This window comes from Rousettus aegyptiacus, unplaced genomic scaffold (genome assembly GCF_014176215.1).
Source record: "Rousettus aegyptiacus isolate mRouAeg1 unplaced genomic scaffold, mRouAeg1.p scaffold_m13_p_10, whole genome shotgun sequence".
Taxonomy (NCBI): domain Eukaryota; kingdom Metazoa; phylum Chordata; class Mammalia; order Chiroptera; family Pteropodidae; genus Rousettus; species Rousettus aegyptiacus.
In genome coordinates this window covers 28,627,846-28,634,429 of record NW_023416285.1, presented here as the reverse complement: position 1 = coordinate 28,634,429, position 6,584 = coordinate 28,627,846, and the positions used below count along the sequence as shown (strand labels likewise).

The following is a 6,584-nucleotide window of genomic DNA, read 5'->3' as shown; positions in this document are numbered from 1 at the left end:
AAGGGGGGGAGGTGGGGGGGAGGGAATGGGGTGATGGTGGAGTTGGGGTGGGGGACGAGGTGGGAGGGGAAAGTGGGTCGGGGTGGGGAGAGCAAGGTGAGGACTGCTTTATTCCTCTCTGGGGCGCATTTCCACAGACGGTGAATTCCCAAGCAGCGTCTTCCTTTGCATTATCCTCCAACTGTTACAACTAAAATAAAGAAAGTCATTCCAACGAGCTGCACGAAGGAAAAGATTAAAAATAAATAAACAGCCTCCCTCACTACCCCACCGCAGTCACTGAAAGCTCCCACATTCTTAGGTCGTTTGCATAACAATCATCAAGCTCTGACCCCCACCCCCACCCTGCGCCCGCAACCTTCCCAACCCCGCTCCCATCCTCCCGATAGCACACCAGAGCTCCTCCCCCCTATTCTTATAACCCTCCTGAGAAAATATATTAATAGCCAGGATACCCAGGGAAAGAGGAAAGACGGGGGTGACAAATGCCGAGGGAAAAGGGCAATTGGAGTGCTAAAGACATGCAAATCAGGGGTGGGAGGGTGATACTACCTATAAGCACAGGGCATTTAAACATTATGAAATGTGTGAACAAGTGCTGCCTGGGCATGCAAATGCTGTAAAGTAGAAAACAGCAATGGCCCTATGAGGAAAATGAACAGGAAATTAGCAAGTGAAGTACGGAGAAAGTCTACAATACAGCCGAGTATAAACTGTAAGCAAACACAATACAACTGAGAGCTAAGAGACTGCCCACATACAATCTGAACTAAAGAGGCAGGGAAAAAAGAACTACCAGCTGCCACAGTGTCCTTCTGTGTCTGCGGTCATTAGTTTGAATCCCAGCACAGCTGGCTCTGTTAGGGTCTTAATTCAATGGACCAAGGACAGGTCTCAATTGTACAAGCCATTTGGTGGTGGGGCTTGGTGGGGGTAAAAGGGTGGTGTTCTACTTGTTAAAAGAAAGAAAGAAAAGATGGACTAGATGTAAAAAAAGAAAAAAAAATTAAATAATACAAATAATGTCATAGGTTTTTAAACCGAGTGCTTGCAGCTCTGTAAGAATATTCCAAATAATTCCCAATGGAGATTCCTGTCTCTTCCCAAGACAAGAAGAAAGCATGGGATTTTTTTTTTTTTTTAAGGATCTTGCACTCTAACAGTCACTGGTTTTTACATTACGTAAATGTGTGTGTGTTTGTGTATGTGTGTGTGTGTGAGAGAGAGAGAGAGATGGGGGGGGGTGTCCCTTAAGGTGTTGTTTACCTGCAGAAATAACCGTTAAACTGATATTTTTCTTTTGCTCCTTTTAAGAGGAAAGTTTAATGTTAACTGGGTATTTGCATTCATCTCTTTGCTTACAAGCCATTATTATGCTTTAGGAAGAGGTATTTTAGTTGTTTATTACAGAGGGAGAGGTACATCACAGCCTTTTAAGAAGAAAAGCAAAGACATAAAGTGTATATTAAGCTTAAAAAAAAACAGTTTCTTTGTTTCCACATTTTTTTTAGGCCAGAATATCTTTTTGTGACATCTTTTGAAGCCCCTCATGTTGGTCTAGAATGTGGAGTTCAGGGAATTCTAAATGGGGCCCAGTAGTTACAGTCTCAAATATTCAGTTCAAAACGGATATCAATTATAGTAATTATGCTTATAATTAGATTAATGAACCATTTGTGCCCCAACTCCAAGTGCAAAAACTTCAAGACCTGCTGATGAGGTGCCCTAAAAAGAAGGGTTTATGTAAACAAATCCCTATTAGGCAAAGTAAATCAAGATAAGGAACCTCACCCCAGGCTGGATTAGAAGCTAGCAGGCATCTTTCAATCACAGCAAGTCCCTAATCACTCAGGAACCACCTCTGTGGTTTCGCATTAGGAAAAACTGCTCCCTTCAGAGCTCTGATGGCAATACAAAGGGTGCCCCCAAAATGCTCCTGGCTAAATATTCTTGATGCTTGGAAAGGGGTGGGGGAATACACAGCAAGAATATGCATATAGCTTCAGTTTCTGCGAATCACATTAAAACTGCAAGACCATAATAACTGCTACTCAGTAAAAACTAGTTATGCCAACCATGCACTAGATATCAACACATTGAGTGGAGGCAAAAAATTAACATTTTAGTCTTTTGACCTTGTTCCAAATAAAGAAATAATTTAATGTCCCTTTTCACAGTATTAGAGTGGTGTTTCCAAACAGAAGCTTCCCTTGCTTTTCTTATTGCTATCACCTCCCCCTTCCTCCCTCAAGGTTTAATGCCACCAGAAACTGTAGAAAATGATTGTGCCCAGGATCCAGGTCATTATTGTTTAATCAATGCATCTCTGGAGCATGAAAAAGGTACCTAAACCACAGCTATTGTTTGGATTTTCTCTAAAAAGCAAAATAAAACACACACAAATAACTATAGTCCTATTTCAAAGCTATATTAGACATCCATACTTCATGATCCTGGTTTGCCTTTAAACAATGTGACTGTACACGTCTAATATTATATGTCTGGTCTACCAGAGACATAGAGATCAAAGGTCATATTTAACATTCAGGAGGAGGGGCGGGTGCAGATTAATTAATAAATTAATACAGCAACGCCTTTTAATGCTGGAGTCCAGCATTAATAATCTACTTTTACAATCCCAACGGACAGCAAACATTTAAGAGAAAAAAGCCAGAGAAAGAGAAAGAACAATCACTTACCAGTCTCTTTTTATTTGGGGAGCCTTAGAATTTGCAGACGCTGCCAGTCTGCCTTTAATTAGTTGCACATCACCCCTAACACAAAGAAACACAAATCCAGATGTGTCTTGGCAGCTCCCAATTACAACTTTAATACTTGTAAACAAACTGTTGTGGGGGGAATAAATAAATATGCGGATCAAAAAAAAAATACCTGTAAATGGCTTTTTTTTTCTTGTTGCAGAGAGAAGGAGGAGGAGATGGTGTTAGTGGTGGGGGTGGAAGGAGGAGGAGGTGGGGGGAGAGGAAAGAGCCGAGTGTGAGTGTATGTGTGAGAGCGCGGGGCTGTTCTCGGTGGTCTCTCCTCTCCCAGCGCGTTGCTCTCCGTCCGTCTCCAGTCGCTGTGTGCGAGGGAGGGAGGGAGCCGGGGAGTCCTCCTCTCTCTCTCTCTCTCTCTCTCCTCTCTCTCTCACCCTGCCCCCCCCTTCTCTCTCTGTTTGTGTGTGTGTGTGTGTGCGCGCGTGTGTGCGCGCGTGTGTGTGCGTGTGTGTGGTTGCTGGGGGAGGGGAGCGCGAGCGCCCGGCGAGGAGGAGGCGGGGGCGGGGGCGGGGGCGATCGGCGCCGAGGTGAGGAGGACGCAGGGACGCGGACACCTACTGATGATTGGCTGCAAATTACACGGGGTACAAGAGGCGCACGCGGGCCCGCGCTCGCTTCACAAATCCTCTCCACCGCGGCGGAGCCACGTTTCCCGGCTCGCCCGCCGCTTGCCCTCCCTCCGCGCCGGCGCCCGGGCTCAGCCGCCAGCCAGCACACAGGGCTGTTGATTATTTTCTTTCGCTCTCGCAGATAATTGTTTGGAAGGAATGGAAAGAGGGCGTTTCCGCCACTCTCTCGCTGCGTGCGGAGTGTGTGTGTGCGTGCGTGTGCGACTTTGTGTGTAAATAAACTTGTCTGGGTTTTCTGGCTGGGTTGAAACGAGCAGTGCAAGAAACAGAAAAGGTCGTGTGTGTTCGAAGAATGCTCTTACTTCGCACCCTACCGCATGGCTTTTAAATAATTTTGGTGCGCCCAGAAAGACTTGAAAAAATTAGTATTATTAAGGTCTTTAAAGTAAGTGAAAACTGATTGGTGTTCTGGTTGTTCAAATCGTTTGAACACTATTATGCCAGAATGTAAAAATAAAATAAAATAAAACAAAAATAAGTGGTGATGTGATGCTTGCCCGATCTCAAAATCAATCTCAATCTCTCTCCCACCCCGCCCCAGTGTCTTCTCTCTCTGTCCTTCGCTACTTTCTTTCCCTCCATTTCCTTCCTTCCCTCCCTCCCTCTCTCGCTCTCTCCCGCTCTCACTTTCAATAACACCCCCTTCTCTCTTTCTATAGCACCCCCTTCCTCCAAACCTCTTTTACTATTCCAAGTGGTAGTTCCAAGGATTAAATCTGATTTTTAACTTGCCCCATTCTTAATTCCAAACTTTACTTAAACAAAAACTACTTTTATAGCTACATTAATCTAATATACTAGTATGACTTCTTGACCCTTGAAAAAAATAGTTCAGTAATTGAAAAAAAGTCTTTTTATCGCAGATCAAATATAAATAAAACTCATTCATAAATGCAGCTGTGAATTAACTTCTTCACTGGTGACTTAAAGAAAATGAGATATTCCTGGATTCATTCTATTCCACTATTGAAATGAAGTATGGTCTAATAGAAATGCTTATGGAATAAGATGTTAAAATACGAATCTTTTATGATAATTTTGAGAAAAAAATAATAGTGGCAAATGATTAACACCAGAAGTAGGAAAGAAAAAAAAATCAAATTGTTTAAATTGGTGTCATAAAGCAAAGTTTTGTATTAAAATTCAAATTATATTCTAGAATAATGCAATAGTATAGTTTCAGTGAAGGAAGAAATTATCATAATGAGTTGTTTCTTTTATAACAAAATGCTGAAAAGACATTTTAAACAATTTCATATTTATTAGAATTTTCAAAAGATTGACCTTGACCATATCAAGCTTCTGCCAATTATGAAGGATTGATTATTGATAAGATGTTCAGCACTGTGGTGTACATCAATGAAGGTGTTGTTTCAAGAGTGGACAACTATGGAGAAAGAGGACAGATTGTTTTGTGACTTACTGATTAATACGCATGTGTTGTCATTTTTTAAACCTAGAATGTTATAAAAATCAAACTGATTATTGACCATTTATAGGCAAAATAACTGGCGGTTAATAATTACTGAAGTTTATTGATAATGATATTTTTATACTTTTGTTAATACCTTGTAAAAACAAGGAAAGGAATATTTCATTTGTTTTTGTTTGTTTTTTTTTTTTACCTGAGCATCAAAGGAAATTTATCAGCAAAACATAGGCAATTTGTAATGAGTTTTGAAAACATACTGGAAAGATGATGCTTAAACATATTTTCAAAATATTTAAAATATCAGTCCAATGATAGAAGTTTTGGAATTTATAAACAATTTTTTAAATCAAATAAAGACAAGCTCTCTCATGCCAAATTTGCTTTCCTTTAGAGAATGCTTCAAGCTCACTTTCAAAATGAACCTTAAACAAATGAGAGAGAATAAGGTCTTAATTCCAAAGAATTTTATTTTCTAGCTTATAAAGGAAAAACTATAGAACATTTAGTCTTGATAAGTAATAATTAGAACTACTATTCGTGACCTATCTGTGTCAGACACTGTACTAAGTAATCTGCAGATATTTTATTCTTTGCTATAACCCTATGAGATAGTTAATATTTTCACTGGAAATAATAGGCTCATAGAAATTAAGTATTTCTATGGCAAATTGAGGATATCGAGACCCATAGAAATTAGATAACCTAGATTGGGTTACAAAGTTAGCATGTAAGAGGATTGAAATGTGTACCAATTTTGTCTGTCTCTAAACCCTTATGCTTATACCTTTTACCTTAGTCTATCAATAATTAATTAATCAAGAAACCTTCTCTGCACACTAGAACCTTACCTTTAATTGTGATTTTAGAACCCTCATTAATATGACCTTAATCGAAAGTGCGGAACATATTGTAAACAACATACCTCCTAGCTCTGCTATAACATCCACTGCCTTTCCACAAGGGAATTGATTAGATCCTTAGCCAATGTAATAAAAGGAAACATTGCATTTCTGGTCTACCTCATATTCTTTATTATTTTTAATATTAGTTTTGCCACTTGCTTATCTGCCACTACTCTCACAGTACTCTATGTCCCGTGTTATCTTCCCCATGATGATGTGTCAGCATTTTCATAACAATCACTGAGAACACCTAGTTCTCTATTAACTCTCCTTCAGAATTCACAATTCACCTACAGCCACACTACCCTGAACATGCCCAATCTTGTCTGATCTTGGAAGCTAAGCAGGGTTGGGCCTGGTTAGTACTTGGGTGGGATTCCACCCAGGAATACCAGGTGCTTTAGACTTAAAAAAAAAAACATCCATAGTTCTACAAAATACTTAAAACTTAAGGTCTGTTTCCTCTGCAAAATGCCTACGATACCTTCTAAGACCTAGAAGTAGTTTGTGCCTCTGCTCTGATTTATATATTTTGTGATCTGAAGTAGGAGTCCTGGGGCTTCATCACTATCTTTATGGTGGAATAAAAAAACCCAACTGTAGTATCACCTGAAAAAGTGTCCCGTGCTCTGCAGAAATGTTGTGTTGTGTTGTCTTTAAAACACTTCTGCTTTCCATTATGATCGTGATGACTGTCATTATCCTGGAATCTGTAAAAAGGTGGTTTATCCATTGTAACAAATAGACTCTAAAATGTATCAGTGCAAAAACTATAGAAGTATTTTTGTTGTTGTTCATGTAACAATTCAGGGTGGGAATTTCAGATCAAAGGATGACTGCCCTC

General features: G+C 40.0%; 1 long non-coding RNA gene and 1 pseudogene across 1 annotated transcript in view; both read left to right on the top strand.

Annotated features, from left to right (window-relative positions):
- LOC107517927 overlaps positions 1-6,584 on the top strand; it is a 78,359-nt gene that overhangs the window by 962 nt on the left and 70,813 nt on the right. The gene's annotated exons all lie outside the window — the stretch shown is intronic.
- Positions 6,029-6,147, top strand: LOC118609008 (annotated as a pseudogene).